This window comes from Dama dama, chromosome X, assembly GCF_033118175.1.
Source record: "Dama dama isolate Ldn47 chromosome X, ASM3311817v1, whole genome shotgun sequence".
NCBI classification, from domain to species: Eukaryota; Metazoa; Chordata; class Mammalia; order Artiodactyla; family Cervidae; genus Dama; species Dama dama.
Window position 1 is genome coordinate 150,679,184 of NC_083714.1, and position 23,971 is coordinate 150,703,154.

General features: G+C 44.1%; 1 pseudogene; it reads left to right on the plus strand.

Annotated features, from left to right (window-relative positions):
- The first annotated feature begins 20,629 nt into the window (after window positions 1-20,629).
- LOC133052948 (melanoma-associated antigen B2-like) lies at window positions 20,630-22,056 on the plus strand (annotated as a pseudogene).
- The last annotated feature ends 1,915 nt before the right edge of the window (window positions 22,057-23,971 follow it).

Consider the following 23,971-nt stretch of genomic DNA (forward strand, 5'->3'; position numbering starts at 1 on the left):
CCCTCATGTTTCAGTTTTCCCGGAACTTGCCTTCGTTTTCTGGTCTCCATTCGGAAACCCTTGTCTTCAGGCTGTGAGAATGCAGTGAATATAGTTGCCCTTGCTCCACATGGAGCTGTCTCGTTTCAAGTCTAGGACTCAGTGTCACCTCACTAGGAGTACTACCCAGGCTTGTGTTTGAAAAAGGTGATGGGGATAGGGCAGAGAAATGCATGTTTCAGGTTGTGCTGGGGGATCCCATGCAGGGAATGCCCAGCAGAGGCTGATTTGTATTCCCAGCAAGGGGTGGAGCATGCCGAGATCTGTGTGACCCTTGTGTGCAAAGTCTTCTCAACACGTGCCCTCACAAATCTCTTTTCTAATCTTGTTTTCATGCTGGAAGCTCCCTTGGAACTTACTTCACAGCCAAAACCAAGGTGGAATTCATTGCCATGAGCAGCTGCCACAAGCTTCCAGCTTCTTGGACTAAACACTGAGTCCTCCTGTCCTGTGCATCTAGTTCCCATGGTCTCTCATTGAGCTGGTTGGCTTTGGAGGAAAGGGGAATGGATTGTGTGGTCCACCTCAGTCCTCGTTTTTCCATTTGACTCGTAGGGTCAACCAGCCTGAGGTGCACCCCTGGGGACTGTTTGTTGGCTTAGTGGGTCTTCCTGGGATTCCTGGGAAGTGTTCACATCCTGTTTTCCATTTCTTGCTTACTCACCCAGGGTCCATCACACTGCTGAACATTTTAAGAGGTAGAAATAGCACTCTGTAAACAAACCCAAAAGATGACTCTTAGAATTGTTAGAAGATCTTAAAACCTGATAGAATATGGGCAAGAAGCATGAGACAACACTTTATAAGAAATATGTATCACTGACCTTTAAATTTATGAAGACATGTTTAAAGACATGAGCAGCCAATTCACAAGAAGACTATGGAACTAGCCCCGAACCATGTTAAGAACATATTAAATCTCACGAAGGTAAGAAAAATCATACTAAAATTCCTTTGAGAACTGAATCTCAGGCAGAAGTGGCATAGATTGTAGTAATTGCAGACAGAAACTTTAAGATACTTGGAATAACTGTGTTTTGCATGTTCTAAAAGTAAGGAGAAACATGGAAATCCTAAAATATACCCAATTTGATTTTACAGATATGAAATATCTGTCAAATCAGAAATATGTGATAGTGTCAGATGAAGTCCATTTTAAGGGTGTCCTGATGGCTCAGACAGTAAAAAGCAAACCCACTTGCAACATGGGAGACCAGGATTCAATCCCTGCATTGGGAAGCTTCCCTGGAGGGGGGAATGGCAGGCTGCGCCAGTATCCTTGCCTGGAGAATCCCCATGGACAGAGGAGCCTGCATTCCCTGGGGTCAAAAATAGTTGGACACAGCTGAGCAATGAAACACACCTCAGCACAGCACATTGAATGTTTGTGAAAGAAAGACAGGTAGGGAGGAAAGAGGGAGAAAGGGAAACAAGGAAATGAAAGGAAGGAAAGAAAATCCTCTGTTGCTGGTGAGAACAGAGCAATCAGAAATGTCCCCCAGCAGGACAGCATCCCACATGTCCATCTGAGCACTCTCAGACATTTAGAAACAACCATCTCCAACTTTAGTCCCACTCCTTCAACCAAACTCATGTGCAGGATTTACCACTAACAAGCTAATAGTCATCATGATTTCTCCTCATTCAAATCGTGATTCCTCCAGAAGTGACAAAGACACGTGTGCCCCAATGTTCATCACAGCACTGTTTACAATAGCCAGGGCATGTTAGGTGCTTTTCGGTTATTGCTATTCATGTATACATATATATATATATATATATATATATATATATATATATATATATATATAGATAGATAGATAGATAGATAGATAGATAGATAGATAGATAGATAGACATAGATATAGATATAGATATATGTATGTATATTATTTGTAGGTGTGGGCCTCCCACGTGGCCCAGTCATTAACCAGAAATATTGAACCCCAGCATGGGCAGAAAGGAAGTGAAGATATTGGTGTTTAAATATGTGTGCTCCTCAGTTGCTCTTTGAAAATTAGCTCTGCCTGAATCTAAGACAGCTTCCTCTTTCACATTCTTCAGTGTCATGCAATCACTATCTCAGCCTCCTCCTCACTAGGTAAGTATCTCTACGTGGAGAGTGAGACAGAGCCTGAACTTCTATAGGACTCTCTTTGAGGACAAGCTTCTCCTCATCACATGGCGGCACAGAAATTTTGGGAGCCTCTGACGAAATGGGCTCCAGTCTTGGAACTGGTGGGACGATTCCTTGGAAGCTGTGTAGCACGTGTGCCTTTCAAGCTACAGTTTGATAACCACATGTAATGGAAAACTTTTCAGGGTTCTTGAAGTGAACCCTCAGATCCAAGCTGGTCACCTTGAGACTGTCCATTCTTCTCAGTGGTTTCTCCAGGGAATTCATACAGCCAATTCTTCCCAGAAACCAACCCAAGAGATGGAATTGGGTCCTAAAATAAGGGACAGTGCCTCTAGTTTGCCCATTTTCTTCCTAGAAAGGAACAAAGTACTCTGAGCCACAGAAAGACAGGCCCTGAAGGCCTTCCTACAGCTCCCATGAATGCAGGGGTTTTCCAGGGGAAGCCAACATTTCTGCCTCATCCAGAGACCTCAAGTTCCTGATAAGAGTGCTGGTTGATGTCGACTGCAATCCGTGAAGGCTAGGAAGAGGCAGCAAGCATTGGTTAAATGCAGGTGGTCCAGGCTCTGTTTGCTGGCCAAAATGTAAACTAATTTTGAAAGAGTCCTACAGTAGAAGAAATTAATCATTCAACTGCAGAGCTCAGGTTGGGCTGATGAGTGTCCAGGAAAAGCCAAGACAGCTGACCCAGTAGTGATAAATTCCATGCAGCCACCAAAATGCCAAATTTAAAGCAATATCCTGTAAAGACACATGTGAAGGAAACAAAGCCTCTGATAATCACCTTTCTTAAACACCAATTAATCCAATGTTGTCAATGCTTATATAACATTCCAGTCTTGTTGGTACAAAATCTGTGACCTGGGATTATCATTTTCTGCACAATTTGAGATTCATTAACCAAATTGAGGATGGTTTCCCACAAGCTTGAAGAATGTACAAAGGGAAATGGGAGGACTGAAACATAAAGCACTGACCAGTTTAAACCGGTTTTTCCTCCTTAAAACAGGTTATTGATTAATCAAACCTTGAGTTATTTTTAGAGGCAGCACTATACAAGTGCAAAAAAGCAGGCCGTTTCCAGAATGAGCCCTGAACCAAGAGGGTTCAGTCTGTGCAACTCTCAGAGTAGGAATGTTGCCATGGGAGAACTGTATGAAGTCCTTCAATAGGGACAATTTGGCTTCTAGCAGCATGAATAGCTCACATGAACTAATTCAAGACTAGCCAATTAGCTTCCAAGTTTGCAGTTCCACTAAACCCTTTAATTTTACCCCAAACTCTGGATTGAGGAGACAGATTTGGGAGCCGGACTTCCTGTCTTCTTGCTACTCCACCTTGGATTAAAGTTTTTCTCTCAAAAGCCCGTTCCATAGTCTTCGCTTCCATGTGCATCAGGCAGTGAGCCCTTGCTGGGGAACACTCGTGACTGATAGGCCTGGAATTCGGTTCTTCTTTGAATTACTCTAGATCTTATTCTGTTATACTCCTCTTGTCCTAAAGCAGAGCTGTGTTTCTTACCACTTAAATGTATCTTGGGATAAAAGTAAGGCCTCTGGATATATTCCAATGCACTTCTTCTTTTTTTTTTTTTCAATGCACTTCTTTAGGCACAAAGCCTTGAAGTCTACCTCAGGAAATGACAGGAAAAAAGAAGAGAAACAGATGACAGGGACAGTCAGATCGTTTCTCTGTGCAGTGTCAGATGACCTCAATCAGAATACCACAAAACCATCTTGGATGGCTTTTTCCTTTAGAATTGTACTCATATCTCAGACATGGTGAGTTGGATTCTACATCACTGCAATAAAGCAAAAACTGCCATAAGGTAAATCATTAGGAATCTAGGGGATTCCCAGTGCTTATAAAAGTTGTTAATCCTATTATACGTGTACTAGAAGATGTCTTAAAAATGCACATATCTTAATTTACAAATGTCATATTGTTACAATAGTAACAAATACAACTGATCAGAGCACCATAAGAAATAAAATAAGGAAAGATTTTAACATATTTAAAGAATTAACAATATGTGGAAAAGGAACCCCAAGTGAATACATGATGCTGGGAAAATGGTGCCATAGACATGTTCAATGCATGGTTACCATAAACTTTCAGTTTGTAATGAAACACAGTATTTGTGAACCATGATTACATGCAGTACAATGTTTTGAAAGTATGCCTGTAAATCATTAAAACAAGTCAAGAAAAGAGACTGACCCTGGCTTTCAAAAGGATGGGTCAGAATTTTTTTCTGGGAGCACACCCCATCCTGCCCCCTAACTTCTGTGTTATTTTCCCCATCTCAGGTCCAGTCTGGGACATGAAACTGTAAGGTTTGCATTAGGGACACTGCTCAAGAGTTTGCATGGATGTGGTTTTCCCCAGGAATCTTTTAATCCAAGAGATAGACAACATTTGGGTCCCCATAAGTGAGGACTGGAGAGACAACTACCCTAAAATACAGGTCATTCAGAGACCTGCCCAAAATTGCCCTCAGGCCTAGAATGCCCAGACAAGACATTCCCTCTTAGAAGCCTTGTAGTTCGCTGTGAGGTCAAAATCTGAGTCTAAGAAGAATGGCCTCGGTTCAGAGGAGGGAAAATCTCAGGTTGGAAGGTCAGGTCCCAGGACTGGCCAGGATCATGGTGAGAACCCTGAGTGAAGAAAGAAGTATCACTAGACCCACAAATGAGGAGGCTTTGCAGACCCCTGCCCCTATTCTTAACCCCAGAGTTTCCAGGCAGAGTTATAGGGATGAGAAGCCTCTTCATTTATGTCTGGTCTCAGCGAGGGAAGGACTTTTTCTATCAGGATAGAAACCCCAGTTCTTAGGAGGGTGGCATCTTGGCCATCACCACCGGGAAGATGAGGCCCATCAGTGCTAATGAGAGGGTCTCTGCCACCAAGGAGGAAGGCTCACAAAGTGGCGCTGCTCCTGTCAGGGAGAGATGCTCAGAGCAGTGCCCATACTCTCCACTAGGGACTTAGAGAGGTGAGGGCTTGGCTTGGGGGCTGGAGGACTCAAGTCCGTAGGGCAAAGGGTACCGGGCTCTGACAGACAGCATGTTCAGGACCCTAAAGCATGACCCAGGGACCGCTGAACACTGAACGACGGGGTCCCCATAGAGCCCTGGTCCTGTCATCATCCCTAAGAGATCCTGCACAGGGCAGCCATAGCCAGAAGTGTCTCCGCAAAACTTCCAAGCTGGTGGTGAAGAGCTTGGACTGATGTTCAGTGCATTCGTGTGGCTAGGAGTGGATTCCCAGGACTGAGCTGAAGGCAAGATGAGGACCTGAATGTAGTCTCAAGGGACCATTCCCCCGTCCTGTAACGAAGAGTATGCTCAAAGTCTCATCTCTGTGATCGGCAGGGGACGGTTCCTACAATTCTCTTAGGCTGATTTCTTCCGTATACCTTGATCTAAGGCATTCTGCAAGATAAGCGATTACTTGATTCTGTAAATAAAGGAAACCTACACCCTAAGTCCAGTCCCGGGAGAGCGCCGAGTGCTAACGAGGCATGGGGCAGTGAAGATGGCGACACAAAGCGGCACCCATGTGCTCAATTCCTGGACTTCTCCCCTGCCGAACTGTAAGAGCTGAAACTTTGTTTGGAGGCTTGTGGACACAGTCCAGTAAAGGGAGGACTGTCAGGCTCTGATAGATATGAAGATGGGGACTGTGAATGAGGACTGTAGAACACTCCATCAGGCTTCTCCCCACACCCACTCCCAGCCCACCCACCCCAGCGGACCCACCCCCACCCCAGTCCACCCAGTCCCACCCCTGCCCACCCAGCCCCACCCTCACCCCTTCTGTGAGCTATCGGAGATCCTGGGTATCACAGCTTTGAAAGATGAGGAAGAGAGGGCCCAAGCCAGTGATGTCCCAGTGTTCCTCCACCAATTCTTCCCAGGCCTAATGAAGCTTAGGCAAGTTCCTTATTTATTTGGCTATTCTTGGTCTTGTCTTTGGCATCCAGGATCCTTGAATTTCCATGCAGCCTGAGAGTTCTTTAGTTACAGCATGAGGAATGTTATAGTTGTGGCATATAGGATCTTTTACCTGTGGTGTGTGGAGTGGGGTCTGGTTCCCTAATCAGGGATGGGACCCAGGCCCACTGCATTTGGAGCACAGATTCTCAGCCACATAGCTACTGGGCCAGTAGGCAAGTCTCTTCTGCTGCTGCTGCTGCTGCTAAGTCACTTCAGTCATGTCCGACTCTGTGCGACCCCATAGATGGCAGACCATCAGGCTCCGCCATCCCTGGGATTCTCCAGGAAAGAACACTGGAGTGGGTTGCAATTTCCTTATCCAAGGCAAAACAAGTCTAGGAGTTGTTTAAATGAAAGAGCAGCTTGGAAGGAAGGAAGCATTAGTCTCAGAACCAAATTCTAAACTATGTGAATTTCATTCAGCTAAAAAACAAAAAAAAAAAAAAAAAAAACTACCACCACAATCAAAATATGATTTAGTAGTGGAAATGAAAGATTCTTTCTAAACAGCATTTTGGACTGATTTGGTGTTTGATGTCCAAGAATGCCACAGATTCTCTCACATCTCCTGGATTTAAAACTTCTTCAGGGTAGTTGGTATCCTCTGGGAACAAAATAATCATAATCATAGTAAAAACAGATATTGTGTAAAGTCTCAGTGTGGTCCAGGCACTGTGCCAGGTGCTTTAGCTACATGCCACTAGACACTACAAAAGCCACTTCACCTGAGGCTCCCAGAGTTTGGGGATGGACCCAAGTCCACACAACTGATAAGATACAGAGCTGGGACAGGAGCGCTGGCCTGAACTTGTCCAGAGCACATACGCTTCCATTTGCCCCGGCCTGACGTGCTCATGAGGCAGTTAATTCACTGTCTTCTAGCACTCAAAAGTATATCTTGAGTGATAGAAAGAAGAACTCTGTGACCAAAACACTGGGTTGGGATACATAGCCAAGGCAATACAAACACCAAAATAATTAAGAGGTATGAATAAAGGAGAGAAGGAGATGATGTTCAGCAACCACATGATCATCTTCATTTGCAAATTCAGACACCCTCAAGTGATCGAGGGCTTACAAAACTATGTGGCACTATCCTTCTATGTAGAAAGTAAACATTTTATTTTTCAATGAAAAATAGTTATTTTTTGGCTGCACTACATTTAGTTGTGACACTCGGAATCTTTGATGCCACATGCAGGCTCTTTAGCTGCAGCATGTGATGCTTTTTGTTGTGGCACGTGAACTTTTAATTCTGGCATGTGTAATCCAGTTACCTGACCAGGGATCGAACCCAGGCCCTGTGTATTGGGAGTGCAGAGTCTTAACCACTGGACCAACAGGGAGGTGCCGAGACTAAATACTTCAGAACTACCCTAAATCTACTGTCTCAGAAAGTAAAGAATCCATCTGCAATATGGGAGTCCTGGGTTTGATTCCTGAATTTGGTAAATCCCCTGGAGGAGGGTATGGCCAGACACTGCAGTATTCTTGCCTGGAGAATTCCCATGGACAGAAGAGCCCAGAGGGCTACAGTCCATAGGGTCACAAAGAGTCGCACACAACTGAGCGACTAAGCAGACCCCCTAAATCTGGCTGAAGAGAAAGAATATATCAGCTCTTTTTCTCTGACAACATAACATATGTCCTGAGTTCCTAGATTTCTGCTCTGATTTCCTAATTTTACATCACTTTTGGGCCTGGGTCCCCTTTTCTCCAAGATTTTCTAGAGGGTATCTGCTCAATGTGTGTAGGAATATGCATTTCCCAGGAAGCCTTTAATCAAGGGACAGAAGCTGATATGGGAACCTCCATGAAGGAGGGCTGAGGAGACAATCACCCCTGAATACAGGGGTCACCTAAAGACTAAGAAGAGGAATCTTAGATCAGTAGAGGGAGCAGTCCCTGGCTGTGGTAGATGTAGTGAGGATGCTGAGCAGGAGGAATCTGGAAGGACTCAAGTTGCATCCACACTGTCTGTTCTCAGATGCCCTGATGGACTAGGATCACAAGGGGATCACCCTGACTTCCAACGTGGAATTCTCAGGAGACTAGGACCTTGATGTAAGACAAGAAGCTTCATAAAGTAGAGAGTGGAGTTACAGGATTTATCATGTGTCAATATGAGGACTTGAAAGTGGACTCATGGTAGTATACACCGTAAAAGGAGGCCCTGGAAAATATCTGATGCTGGGCTCCCTGGGAAGCTCTGGGGACAGATGTCAGGTTGATTTCAGTCTGGCAAGTCTCAGTGAGGTGAGATCTCTGTCTAATAGGATCAGCCTCCGTTTCACAGAGGAATGGACCTGAGCCCAAGCAGGACCTCAGATGACAATGCTGACTGTTAGAGGGGACACCTGGAGAGGGAGCCAGATAGAATTCTGTAAATTCTAAGCCCTGAGAGACGAGAAGAGCTACTTCTAACTGGTCCCCTCATTCCACCTGTGTGATCTCGGGGACGGCAGGGCCTCCTCTAGCAGAATTAGGCCCCAGATCTGCAGAGGGGGACATCTTGACCATAACCGGACTTAAAGTGAGGACCATCAGTGCTAATGAGAGGGTCTCCCCCAACGAGGGAGGCTCACAGAGTGGTGCCCTCCTGACAAGCAGAGATGCTCAGAGCAGCGCCCTGACTCCTCCCACTAGGGACTCAGGGAGACGAGGGCTTTGTTTGGGTGCTGGAGGACTTGGATTCATAGCTGGAGACGTCCCGGGCTCTAACACACTGTACAAGGAGGACCCGTGGACGGATGCATTTTGAGCTACTGGGGTTCCCGTAGTGCCTTGCCCCTGCCCCAGGAGACCCCACGTAGGACCGTATGCAGCTCCGTCCACTTCCGCTTCAAAGGCGAGGAGATTGACCGGGAGTCGTGGCGTCTCTTTGGTGGTGTTTCAGTGTCCAGGACTTGTCCGGAACCAAGGTGAGGACCAGAATGTAACTGAAGGGACTTTGGGAACCCACTGTTAAGAAAAGTGACCCAGCCCGCATCCCAACCCTGTGATCTGGCTCTTTTGAGTCCCTCACAGCTATTGGTTGAATGCGGTCTAGCATGTCTCAGGAGAAGGCTTTGGTCTGTGGGGGTAGGCCCGGATTCTACCCTTGAAGGAATTCTCGGTCCTAGATAACGGCCTTGAGGGCCAGTTATCAGACTTCAAAACTGCATGGGGGCCACACTGAGCAGCCCCCCTGCACTCAGCTCTAGGAGGCCCCACGTGGAGCTGGCCGACAGTGGTGCTCCCTATCGTTTGCTGGAGGTGGGATCAGGGAGGTGAGAAGCTTGTTCTAAAGGAATAAACTTAATTCAACAAAGGGACCTAGTCCCCAACACATTCATGGATGTGACGCTGAGTGAGGATGGGGGCTCCTCCCATAAAAAATGGAGTCGCATTCGGGCATTTTGACATGCCACTTCCCAGATCATCTCAGGGAAGTGAGAGACCATGTCAAAGTAGGGAGCGTCAGGTTGGGAAGAGAGAGTTTTGGGTTCCCTGGTGGGATGATGAGAACCTCGGGGGCTGTGGGGATGTTCCACACCACATCATTCAGACCAAATCCTTCCTGTCATCATCCCTTTGAGACCTCAAGAATACATGGCGGTTCCCACTGCAGCCTAAAGGGGAAGCAAGAGCCCTCTGAGCACTCTGCCCTGGTCTGAGGGGCGTGGTCAGCACACTGAGAAATTTTAGATCCTGTCATAAATCAAATGTAGGCCTTGCTTACTTCTATGCCCTAGCTATTGTAAAGAGTGCTGCAACGAACTTTGGAGAAGTGTTTTTTAAGTTACTGTTTCCTCAGGGAACATGCCCAGCATGGGATTGTTGGCTCATGTGGTAATTTATTTTTTAATTTTTTCCATTTATTTTTATTAGTTGGAGGCTAATTACTTTACAATAATGTAGTGGTTTTTGCCATACATTGAAATGAATCAGCCATGGATTTACATGTGTTCCACATCCAGATCCTCCCTCCCCATCCCATCCCTCTGGGTCATCCCAGTGCACCAGCCCCAAGCACTAGTCTCATGCATCCAACCTGGGCTGGTGATCTGTTTCACCCTTGATAATATACATGTTTTGATGCTGTTCTCTCGAAACATCCCACCCTCGCCTTCTCCCCCAGAGTCCAATATTCTGTTCTGTACATCTGTGTCTCTTTTTCTGTTTTGCATATAGGGTTATCATTACCATCTTCCTAAATTCCATATGTATGTGTTAGTTTACTGTAATGGTCTTTATCTTTCTGGCTTACTTCACTTTGTATAATGGGCTCCAGGTTCATCCATCTCATTAGAACTGACTCAAATGAATGCTTTTTAATGGCTGAGTAATAGTCCATGGTGTATATGTACCAGAGCTTCCTTATCCATTCGTCTGCTGATGAGCATCTAGGTTGCTTCCATGTCCTGGTTATTATAAACAGTGCTGCGATGAACATTGGGGTGCACGTGTCTCTTTCAGATCTGGTATCCTTGGTGTGTATGCCCAGGAGTGGGATTGCTGGGTCATATGACAGTTCTATTTCCAGTTTTTTAAGAAATCTCCATGCTGTTCTCCATAGCAGCTCTAGTAGTTTGCATTCCCACCAACAGTGTAAAAAAGTTCCCTTTTCTCCACATCCTCTGTAGCATTTATTGCTAGGAGACTTTCGGATAGCAGCCATCCTGACTGGCGTGTAATGGTACCTCATTGTGGTTTTGATTTGCATTTCTCTGATAATGAGTCATGTTGAGCATCTTTTCATGCGTTTCTTATCCATCTGTGTCTTCTTTGGAGATATGTCTGTGTAGATCTTTGGCCCATTTTTTGATTGGGTCATTTATTTTTCTGGAATTGAGTTTCAGGAGTTGCTTGTATATTTTTGAGATTAATCCTTTGTATGTTGCTTTGTTTGCTATTATTTTCTCCCAATCTGAGGGCTGTCTTTTCACAATGCTTTTAGTTTCCTTTGTTGTGTAAAAGCTTTTAAGTTTCATTAGGTCCCATTTGTTTATTTTTGCTTTTATTTCCAATATTCTGGTTGGTGGGTCATAGAGGATCCTTCTGTGATTTATGTCAGAAAATGTTTTGCCTATGTTCTCCCTTAGGAATTTTATAGTTTCTGGTCTTACATTTAGATCTTTAATCCATTTTGATTTTTTTGTTTGTTTGTTTGTTTGTTTGTATGGTGTTAGAAAGTGTTCTAGTTTCCTTCTTTGCTGTGAAGGTATAGTGGTTAGTACTCTGCGTTATGTGCCACCACTCTGCTTTCTTATCCATGTCTGCTGATGGGCATCTAGGTTGCTTCCATGTGCTGGCTATTATAAACAGTGCTGCGATGAACATTGGGGTGCACGTGTCTCTTTCGGATCTGGTTTCCTTGGTGTGTATGCCTAGGAGTGGGATTGATGGGTCATATGGCAGTTCTACTTCCAGTTTTTAAGGAATCTCCACACTGTACTAGTGGCTGTAGTAGTTTGCATTCCCACCAACAGTGTAAGAGGGCTCCCTTTTCTCCACACCCTCTCCAGCATTTATTGCTTGTAGACGTTTGGATAGCAGCCATTCTGACTGGTGTGTAATGGTATCTCATGGAGGTTTTGATTTGCATTTCGCTGATAATGAGTGATGTTGAACAACTTTTCATGTGTTTGTTAGCCATCTGCATGTCTTCTTTGGAGAAATGTCTGTTTAGTTCTTTGGCCCATTTTTTTGTTTGGGTCATTTATTTTTCTGGAATTGAGCTGCAGTAGTTGCTTGCATATTTTTGAGATTAATCCTTTGTTGCTTCATTTGCTATTATTTTCTCCCATTCTGAACGCTGTCTTTTCACTTTGCTTATAGTTTCCTTTGTCGTGCAAAAGCTCTTAAGTTTCATTAGGTCCCATTTGTTTAGTTTTGCTTTTATTTCCAATATTCTGGGAGGTGGTTCATAAAGGATTTTGCAGTGACTTATGTCAGAGAGTGTTTTGCCTATGTTCTCCTCTAGGAGTTTTATAGTTTCTGGCCTTACATTTAAATCTTTATCCATTTTGAGTTTATTTTTGTGTATGGTGTTAGAAGGTGTATTAGCTTCATTCTTTTACAAGTGGTTGACCAGTTTTCCCAGCACCACTTGTTAAAGGGGTTGTCTTTTTCCATTGTATGTTCTTGCCTTCTTTGTCAAAGATAAGTTGTCCATAGGTACATGGATTTATCTCTTGGCTTTCTATTTTGTTCCATTGATCTATATCTCTGTCTTTGTGCTAGTACCATACTGTCTTGATGACTGTGGCTTTGTGGTAGAGCCTGAAGTCAGGCAGGTTGATTCCTCTAGTTCCATTCTTCTTTCTCAAGATTGCTTTGGCTATTTGAGGGTTTTTGTATTTCCATACAAATTGTGAAATTATTTGTTCTAGTTCTGTGAAGAATACCATTGATAGCTTGATAGGGATTGCATTGAATCTATAGTTTGCTTTGGGTTCAGTTCAGTTCAGTTCAGTCGCTCAGCCATGTCCGACTCTTTGTGACCCCATGAATTGCAGCACGCCAGGACTCCCTGTCCATCACCAACTCCCGCAGTCTACTCAAACTCATGCCCATCGAGTCGGTGATGCCATCCAGCCATCTCATCCTCTGTCATCCCCTTCTCCTCCTGCCCCCAATTCCTCCCAGCATCAGGGTCTTTTCCAATGAGTCAACTCTTCCCATGAGGTTGCCAAAGTATTGGGAATTTCAGCTTCAGCATCAGTCCTTCCAATGAACACCCAGGACTGATCTCCTTTAGGATGGACTGGTTGGATCTCCTTGCAGTCCAAGGGACTCTCAAGAGTCTTCTCCAACACTACAGTTCAAAAGCATCAATTTTTCGATGCTCAGCTTTCTTCACAGTCCAACTCTCACATCCGTACATGACCACTGGAAAAACCATAACCTTGACCAGACGGACTTTGTTGGAAAAGTAATGTAGTATACTCATTTTCACAATATTGATTCTTCCAATCCTTGAACATGGTATATTTCTCCATCTCTTTGTGTCCTCTTTGATTTGTTTCATCAGTGTTTTATAGTTTTCTATGTATAGGTCTTCAGTTTCTTTAGGTAGATATATTCCTAAATATTTTATTCTTTTTTTGCAATGGTGAATGGTATTGTTTCCTTAATTTCCCTTTCTGTTTTCTCATTGTTAGTGTATAGGAATGCAAAGGATTTCTGTGTGTTAATTTTATATCCTGCAACTTTACTATATGCATTGATTAGCTCTAGTTATTTTCTGGTAGAGTCTTTAGGGTTTGCTATGTAGAGGATCATGTCTTCTGCAAACAGTGATAGTTTCACTTCTTCTTTTCCTGTCTGGATTCCATTAATTTATTTTTCTTCTCTGATTGCTGTGGCCAAAAGTTCCAAAACTATGTTGAATAGTAGTGGTGAGAGTGGGCACCCTTGTCTTGCTCCTGATTTCAGGGGAAATGCTTTCAATTTTTCACCATGGAGGATAATGTTGCCTGTGGATTTGTCATATATAGCTTTTATTATGTTGAGGTATGTTCCCTCTATTCTTGCTTTCTGGAGAGTTTTAATCATAAATGGATGTTGAATTTGTCAAAGGCTTTTTCTACATCTATTGAGATAATCATATGGTTTTTATCTTTGAATTTGTTAATGTGGTGTATTACATTGATTGATTTGTGGATATTAAAGAATCCTTGCATTCCTGGGATAAAGCCCACTTGGTCATGATGTATGATCTTTTTAATATGTTGTTGGATTCTGTTTGCTAGAGTTTTGTTAAGGATTTTTGCACCTATGTTCATCAGTGATATTGGCCTGTAGTTTTCTTTTTGTGTGGCATGTTTGGTTTTGGAATTAGGGTGATGGTGGCCTCATAGAATTAGCTTGGAAGTTTACCTTCTTCTGCGATTTTCTGGAAGTGTTGGAGTGAGATAGGTGTTAGCTCTTCTCTAAATTTTTGGTAGAATTTAGCTGTGAAGCCATCCGGTCCTGGGCTTTTGTTTGCTGGAAGATTTCTGATTACAGTTTTGATTCCATGCTTGTGATGGATCTGTTAAGATCTTCTATTTCTTCCTGGTTTAGTTTTGGAAAGTTATACTTTTCTAAGAATGTGTCCATTTCTTCCCTGTTGTTAATTTATTGGCATAGAGCTGCTGGTCGTAGTCTCTTATCATCCTTTGTATTTCAGTGTTGTCTGTTGTGATCTCTCCATTTTCATTTCTAAATTTGTTGATTTGGTTCTTCTCCCTTTGCTTCTTAATGGGTCTTGATAATGGTTTGTCAATTTTGTTTATCTTTTCAAAAAACCAGCTTTTAGATTTGTTGATTTTTGCTATGGTCTCTTTAGTTTCTTTGCATTTATTTCTGCCCTGATTTTTAAGATTTCTATCCTACTAACCCTGGGGTTCTTCATTTCTTCCTTCTCTAGTTGCTTAAGTGTAGACATAGGTGGTTTATTTAACTTTTTTCTTATTTCTTGAGGTAAGCCTGTATTGCTGTGAACCTTCCCCATATCACTCCTTTTACAGTGTCCCATAGGATTTGGGTTGTTGTGTTTTCATTTTCATTCGTTTCTATGCATATTCTGATTTGCTTTTTGATTTCTTCTAAGATTTGTTGGTTATTGAGAAGCGTGTTATTTAGCCTCCATATGTCTGAATTTTTAATTTTTTTTCCCTGTAATTGAGATCTAATCTTTCTGCACGTTGGTCAGAAATGATGACTGGAATGATTTCAATTTTTTTTAATTTACCAAGGCTAGACTTATGGCCCAGGATGTGATCTGTTCTGGAGAAGGTTCCATGTGCACTTGAGAAAAAGTTGAAGTTGTTTGTTTTAGGGTGATATTTCCTATAGATATAAATTAGGTCTAGCTGGTCCATTGTGTCATTTAAAGTTTGTGTTTCCTTGTTAATTTTCTGTTTAGTTGATCTATCCATAGATGTGAATGGGTATTAAAGTCTCCCACTATTATTGTGTTATTGTTAATTTCCCCTTTCATACTCATTCATATTTGCCTGACATATTGCAGTGCTCCCATGTTGGGTGCATATATATTTATACTTGTAATATCTTCTTCTTGGATTGATCCTTTGATCATTATGTAGAGTCCTTGTTTGTCTCTTTCACAGCCTTTATTTTAAAGTCTATTTTATCTTATATGAGTATTGCGACTCCTGCTTTCTTTTGGTCTCCATTTGCGTGAAATATTTTTTTCCAGCCCTTCATTTTCAGTCTTTATGTGTCCCTTGTTTTGAGATGGGTCTCTTGTAGACAGCATATATAGGGGTCTTGCTTTTGTATCCACTCAGCCAGTGTTTGTCTTTTGGTTGGGGCATTCAACCCATTTACATTTAAGGTAATTATTGATAGGTATGGTCCCGTTGCCATTTACTTTGCTGTTTTGGGTTCGTGTTTATACAAGCTTTCTGTGTTTCCTGTCTAGAGAAGATCCTTTAGCATTTGCTGAAGAGCTGGTTTGGTGGTGCTGAATTCTCTCAGCTTTTGCTTGTCTCTAAAGCTTTTGCATTCTCCTTCATATCTGAATGAGATCCTTGCTGGGTACAGTAATCTGGGTTGTAGATTACTCTCCTTCATTACTTTAAGTATGTCCAGCCATTCCCCTCAGGTCTGAAGAGTTTCTATTGATAGATCAGCTGTTATCCTTATGGGAATCCCTTAGTGTATTATTTGTTATTTTTCCCTTGCTGCTTTTAATATTTTTTCTTTGTGTTTGATCTTTGTTAATTTGATTACTGTGTCTTGGGCTGTTTCGACTTGGGTTTATCCTGTTTCAGACTCTGGGTTTCTTGGACTTGGGTGACTATTTCCTTGCCCATTTTAGGGAAGTTTTCAGCTATTATCTCCTCGAGTATTTTCTCATGGCCTTTCTTTTTGTCATCTTCTTCTGGGACTACTATGATTTGAATGTTGGGGCATTTCACATTGTCCCAGAGGTCCCTGAGGTTGTCCTCATTTCTTTTGATTCTTTTTTCTTTTTTCCTCTCTGCTTCACTTATTTCCACCATTTTATCTTCTACCTCACTTACCCTATCTTCTGCCTCCGTTATTCTACTGATGGTTCCCTCCCGAGTGTGTTTGATATCGTTTATTGCATTATTCACTTTTAATTGACTCTTTTTTATTTCTTCTAGGTCCGTGTGAAACATTTCTTGCATCTTCTCAATCCTTATCTCCAGGCTACTTATCTGTAACTCGATTCTGTTTTCAAGATTTTGGATCATTTTTATTATCATTATTCTAAATTCTTTTTCAGATAGATTCCCTATCGCCTCCTGTTATTTGGCTTGGTGGGCATTTTTCATTTTCCTTTACCTGCTGGGTATTTCTCTGCCTTTTCAACTTGTTTAGATTGCTGTATTTGGCGTGGCCTTTCAGTATTCTGGTGGTCTGTGGTTCTTTTTTATTGTGGAGTTTTCTCCCAGTGGTTGTGGCTGGACGATTGGCTTGTCAAGGTTTCCTGTTTAGGGAAGCTTGCGTCAGTGTTCTGGTATGTGGAGCTGGATTTCTTCTCTCTGGAGTGCCATGGAGTGTCCAGTAGAGAGTTTTGAGATGGGTCTATGGGTTTGGTGTGACTTTGGGCAGCCTGTATGTCGACGCTCAGGGCTATGTTCCTGTGTTGCTGGAGAATTTGTGTGATATGTCTTGCTCTGGAACTTATTGGCTCTTGGGTGGTGGTTGGTTTCAGTGTAGGTCTGGATACTTTTGGATGATCTCTTATGACTTAATATTCCCTGTAGTCAGGAGTTCTCTCATGTTCTCAGGTTTTGGGTTTAAGTCTCCTGTCTCTGGATTTCAGTCTTATTCTTCCAGTAGCCTCAAGACTTCTCCAACTATACAGCACAGATAATACAACTTCTATGTTAATGGTGAAAAGACTCTCCACCATGAGGGACACCCAGAGAGGTTCACAGAGTTACAATAAGAAGAGGAGAGGGAGGAAGGAGATAGAGATGAGCAGGAGGAGAAAAGGGGGGACTCAAGAGGAGAGAGACAGATCTACACAGTACTATGTTCCCTAAGTGTTCTCTGTAGCCCAGAAAACCCACAGAGATTCACAGAATTGGATTGAGAAGAGAAGGGGGATGGAGGAAATAGAGGTGATCTGGGGGAGAAAAAGGAGAGTCAAAACGGGGAGAGAGTAATCATCACACTTCTGAGTAAAAATGGGTACTGAATATTGGATTCTTCAGTGTCCAAAATTGATATCAAATACTGGAAAACAATGATTAAAAATCTAGAGTAGAGGTTAGACTCTTAAAAATACAATATTAAAAACAAAAACACAAAAAAATTTAAGAAATATATATGAAGTTTGCTTTAAAAATAGGGTCTTTTATTTTTGCAAGGTTATAGTGGGTTATGAAAATGAAAATTAAGGAGTAATAGAGGAGTAATAGAAAGTGAAAACGAAAGTGAAGTTGCTCAGTCGTGTCCAACTCTTTGCAACCACATGGACTGTAGCCTATCAGGCTACTCCCCCCATGGGATTCTCCAGGCAAGAATACTGGAGTGGGTTGCCATTTCCAAAAAAAAAGAAAAGAAAAACATTAAAATTTTTTTTTAATTAAAAATATAGTAAAATTACATCTAGGCTTTTCTTTGGAGCTGTTACGGGCAGTGTGGGTTTGGTTCAGTTTCAGACAGCTCCTTTTTCCAGCTTACACTTCTCAATATCTATAGACTCCTTCCAGTATAGTCGGTGTTAACTATAGAGATTTTAATCTGTTGCACCTGTCACTTCTGAAGTGGTCCCTTTTGTTTATTTGGCTTCTGTTTGCAGGTCTCTTCAATGTCTAATTTCCGCCCTGACACACACGGGCGGAGGTGGTCTCTTGTTTAGGTTCGCTTGTTCAGTCGTGCTGTAGGGAGGGGACGGCACTGCAAACATATCACTGGCGTGTGTGGGGAGCACTCGCAGTGTTCCAGCCACACTGGGTTTGTCCCCGGTCACGGCGTGTGTGCTTTCCCCATCTACAGTGCCAAGGCTCCAGGTTGCTCTACAGGGAGCGGGCCCTGAGGTGCGTGCACTTCTGAGGCCTAAGCCACTCAGGTTCCAGTTTTCGGGTCCTCCACAAAAGCGTGGACTCAGTTGTGCCTGCGTTTTGTGCCTTCCCCAGCCTGAGCAGCTCAGGCAGCCAGGAGCTTGACAGGCTCACTCTCCCTGGGTGCAGTGCACCTTCTCCCCTGCATGGTCCCAGCCTCAGTTTCTGCCCATCTGGCACGTCTTGTGTCTCTTCTGGGGAGCTGGTCTCTAGATGCGACCCTCCCGGCAGATGTCAATCCTCCAGAATCTCAGAAAGTCTTTGGTTAGAGACTGGAAACCTATTTGCAGTTGTTAGGGGATGCTGTCTTTGGGGCCAGGTTTGCCCCTTTCCCCTCCCCCCTGCCTCCTGCCACCGGCGGGGGACAGGCCAGTCCACAGCTGGTTAGCTCTTCTCTGGAATTGCTCAGTCCTTCCTTTGTTCTGCCAACAGCCGGCAGTGTCTTCAGTTACGGTTTTTTGCAGGTTAATTTTCTCTCTCTCTCTTGCTGTCCCACAGTTGAAGTTGCCATCTCAGGTTAGCTCCTTCCGATTGCCCACAGGGCATTCAGGCCCGGTTCTTACCATAAGCAATGCTTCCCGCTCCTCTCCGTTCAGCCCCCACTATCTGGTGGCGGTTGTGAGCGTCTGGGGTACTTTTCTGCTGAAAGTTGCCTTTAGGCATGTAATCCGTGGGTTTTATTTACTTTTCCTCCTACTTAGGTTGTTCTCTGAAACTCCAAAACTTCCCCCATACCTGTAAGTGAGAGGGTTTCCTGATGCCTAGAACTTCCTCTATTAAGACTTCCTTCCTGAGACAGGTCTCCATCCCTAACTTTTTTGTCTCTCCTTTTATCTTTTCTATTATGTCCAACCTCCTTTCGAAGACAATGGGCTGCTTTTCTGGGCGCCTGATGTCCTCTGCTAGTGATCAGAAGATTTTATGGAGTTTGCTCAGCATTCAAATGTACTTTCGATGAATTTGTAGGTGAGAAAGTGGTCTCCCCGTCCTATTCCTCTGCCATATTAGCTCCACTTTCCATGTGATAATTTTAGTCCTAATTTTCTCTGCAGAGTGAATTAAGGCAGAAAAAGGAAAATCAATATTGTATGTTAACACATATACATGGTTTGCTGAAAGATGGTACTGATGCACCTATTTGCAGGGCAGCAGTGGATTTGCAGACATAGAGAACAGGCTTGTGGACACGGGGGGAAAGAGAGGGAGGGACAAACTGAGAGAGTAACATTGAAAACACACACATTACCATATGTAAAATAGATAACCAGTGGCAATTAGTCGTATGATACAGAGAGCTCCAACCCAGTGCTCTGTGATAGCTAAGAGGTGTGGGATGGGCTGGGAGGTAGGAGGAAACTTCAAGAGGGAGGGGACATACAGTATACCTATGGCTGATTCATATTGATGTGTGGCTGAAACAAAAACAATACTGTAAAGCAATTATCCTCCAATTAATAGTAAATAAATTTAATTATGAAAAGAGAGAAAGAAGAAAAGAGAAGCAAAAAGATATTGTAGGCGTTGAATTGGGATCCTGTGTGGGAACACAGGGACATCAACCTGCCTGTAATAGCACCTGTTCTTAGAAGACTGTTTGGTAAGATAAGGTCATCTTACTTTCTTCTGTTGGGACACAGGCTGATTGACATTTACTATCTCACAGGCATCAATTCAGGAGAAATAAGAGCTTCTCTGCCAGGAGCCCAATTGAGGAACCTGAGTGAGTACTCAGTTCATTTATCCCATCCCTTGGATTTGAGCCCAGGAAATCTCAGGAAAGAGCTGTGAGGTTGAGCATCTACTTCACCGCTTTATACCAAGTCTAGGGGAGGGGAAATGTCTAGTCTGAAGATGCAGCCACCAGTCAGCAAATGGAGACTGGTGTCCAGTGTTTTAAGGAGCCAGGGTAAAGACCATGAATGGTGATCCCAGTGAACTCAGGATGGAAAAAAAACCTACTGAGCCCTCAGCACTGGGTATCCCCTGGGAGAGAGGTGGCCTGAAATATCCCTTCACTTGGCTTCTGGATGATGTGGAGGTCTAAAGTTGTCTGCATCAGAGTAGCAGAAGGCAGGGTGCCCAGGCTCCACCAAGACTTGACATGGTAATAAAAGATGAGCTGAGAGGACCCCAATGCTGGTAAATTCAAAGCAGAGCTGAGAGGGTGCAGAGGGAAAATCAAAGGCCTCTGTTCCTCCTCTGTGGGATTCTGTGGGGACAGCTGAGCATGAAACAGGAGCCTTGTGGGTTCCTCGGGCAGTGTCCTCAAGGACACCTGCAGAGGCAGCCTTTGATATAAAGTCAAGGTGGAATCTCCCCATTTTAAGTTGCTCACATCGCCTCATTCTCCATCCTCCAGGTGCACCAATTTCCTGTCCTTTGACCCAGAATCCTACCTGTAGTTACTGTCCGTGACCATCATGCCCCGTAGGCAGAAGAGTAAGGTTTGTGGTCACGAGAAACATCACCAAGCCCGGGCTGAGACCCAGGGTCTTCATGATCAAGCCACCACATATAGGGGAGAAGAGACCGCCTCCCCCTTCCCTCCTGATTTAGAGTGCTCCCTCAAGCTCCTCAGCTGCTGGTGCCCGAAGGAGCCTCAGGGAGCCCAAGGCACCACCAGTGCTGCTGCAGGTGCTATACCCAAAAGATTTGGTGTCGGTGCTGCAGCACACTCAAGATCTGATGTCAGTGGTGCAGCACGCTCAAGAGCTGGTGTAGTGCTGAGGGCCAAGGTCAGGAAGGTGAAAATTCCTCCTAGGCCTCAGCTGCTGCTGAGAGCTCTCACACAGATCCTCTGACCAAGAACATCGAGGTGTTGGTGCAGAAGATGCTGTATAAGTATAAGGTGAGGGAGCTCATTAAGATGTCAGAAATGCTGAAGGCAATCAGTAAAAGGTATAGGGGGCAATTCCCTGAGATCCTCAAGAGAGCCTCTGAGCACATAGAGATGGTGTTTGGCCTGGTCCTGAAGGAAGTCAGGCCCAATGGTCACTCCTATATCCTGGTGAGCAACCTAGATCTCAGTGACAGTGAATTTATGAGAGGTGACCGGGGGCTGCCAAAGAATGGTCTTCTGATGCCTCTTCTGGGCGTCATTTACCTGAATGGCCACTGTCTTTCTGAGAAGATCTGGAAGATCCTGAATTTTCTGGGCGTCTATGATGGAAGAAGGCACTTCATCTTTGGAGATACCAGGAAGTTCCTCACAGAAGATCTGGTGCGGGAAGAGTACGTGGAGTACCACCAGGTGCCCAGCAGTGATCCCCCTCGCTATGAGTTCGTGTGGAGTCTGAGAGCACTCATGGAATCCAACAAGAAGAAAGTCCTAGAGTTTTTGGCCAAGGTCAATGATACGGGCCCTGCTACCTTCCTGGAGTATTTTGAGGAGTCTTCCAGAGAGGAAGTAAAGAGCACCAGTGATGACCTTTTGCTCTGCGTAGTGGCCCACCTTCCAAGTTGGATGGCCTCCAGAGGGAACTTTTCAACCTTCTCTTATTCGGGTGGTAAAAGAGAAAATTATGGCTCCTGATCCCTGGGGCCACCTGGGCCAAGTCCCATATGTTATGGTCTGGCAAGATCTAGTCGAAAATCCACCCAAATGGTTAAAACCTTTTGCTCACAAACTTCCTGATTCTCCTAATGTACAAGCCCTGGTTATGGAAACCCCCACTCCTCCAGAAGAAGCCGAGAAGAACAAGGGCCCAAAAGTGGTCTTGAAGGAATCCTCGTACCTGAACCTGATTGACCTAGAGACGGAAATTAGGCCCCCGCCATATGCCCCTCCTCCATTGCAGGTTCCCCTGGGGAAGAGCCCCCCCCCCCCCCGATGAATCAGAAAGGATAAGGGAACCCCAACCCCGGAGAAGAAATAGAGGAAATAGGGGTGAGCAAGATCATGGGGACCCAGAGTTACCTTCATCTACTGTACAGGCACTCCCCGTCCAAGTGGGACCAGCTAACCTGGACAGAAAGTGAACCTATCAGTACTGGCCCTTTTCCATGAGTGATCTGTATAATTGGAAAACCCAAAATCCTCCTTTTTTGGAGAAACCTCAAGGCCTCATTGACCTCTTAGATTCCATTTTGTTCACTCATAACCTCACCTGGAATGGTTGCGAGCAGCTGTTACAGGTGCTCTTCACCAAGGAAGAATGGGATCGAATCCTGGCAGAGGCGCAGAAATGGGTCCTGGGGGTCGAGGGGAGACCAACCGCCCAGCCTCATCTCGTGGACGAGGGGTTTCCTCTGTTGCGGCCTAATTGGGATTTTTAGCCAGTGGAACATAGGGAGCGTCTCCGAGTGTACCGCCAGATTCTAATGCCTGGCCTGCAGGCCACAGCTAGGAAGCCGACAAATTTGGCGAAGGTAAATTTAGTAAGGCAAGTGCCCACTGAGAGACCGTCAGCCTTTCTAGAGAGGCTAATGGAAGCCTTTAAGCAATATACACCTATAGACCTCCAGGCTGAGGAATCACGTGCTGCAGTTCTACTAGCGTTTGTGAATCAGGCAGCCCCAGATAGTAAGAGAAAATTACAAAAGATAAAGGGGTTAAGAGAACAGACAATATAAGACTTACTGAAAGCAGCTGAAAAGGTATTTAATAATAGAGAGACCCCAGACTGGACTTGAACTGAGCAAATGAAACAGGATTTCCAGACACTCAGACGGGCCCTACTTTAATATGTCTATAATATGCTATAATATGTCTCTGCCTGCAGACGGCAGCAACAACCTGGGTCAGGCCGGTTGACAGTAGGCTCCATTACGGGTATAGGCATCTGTAAAGGAACTATCCCTAAGACTTATCAACACCTAGGTGATAATAATTCAGTCCCTAGGACTAGCCTCCCCAATTCTACTCACCAGTGGGTACTTCCGCCAGAAAACGGGTGGTGGGGTTGCTTTGCTGGAATAACCCCATGTGTCCATACGGCAGCACTTAATGCCTCCCAAGATTTCTGTGTCCTAGTCCACCTGATCCCCCGGCTAAAGTATTACTCAAAGGAAGAGCTGGAACCAAGGTTAGACCCATCGGGTCAATATAGGGTAAAATGAGAACTAGTCACTGCCCTGATTTGGCAGTCCTATTGGGTGCTATAAAAAAGGGAAGTGAGATTTCAGCCTTAAAATTGCAAGATAAACAGTATAATCAACTAAGGGCTGCAATAGATGGAGATATTGAGCTCCTTGGCTGAAGTAATGTAACAGAATAAGAGAGGTTTCGTTTTGTTGTTTCTGCAACAAAGAAGATTATGTGCAGCACTGGGAGAAGAATGCTGTTTCTATATCGACCATTCAGGGGTGGTATAAAATTCTTTCCAGAAAGTAAGAGAGAGACTAGCCCAGCGAAAGAGAGAATGAAATGCCCAATAATTCTGGTTTGAATCTTGGTTTCAGCACTCCCCCTGGTTGACCACTTTGATTTCCACCCTCCTGGGTCCACTCATAATATGAATATTGTTACTGACCTTTGGTCCATGCATTTTAAACCGTCTGGTCTCATTTATTAGAGAGCACCTAAATACCATCCAAATTATGGTATTGAGACAACAATATCAGCCAATTTCACAGGGTAGAGAGAAAGATTCCTCTCCAAAAAGTACAAAGACAGGGGGGAGTGTGAGGCTGTCACGGCTAATGCCATGACAGGCAGCCTAGATTAGGAATAGGCCTGGATTCCCAGAGTAACATAATTATCAGACCACCTAGAGCAAGCCAATCAACATGTGCCTAGCAGGAAAAAGGGAACCTATCAGGGG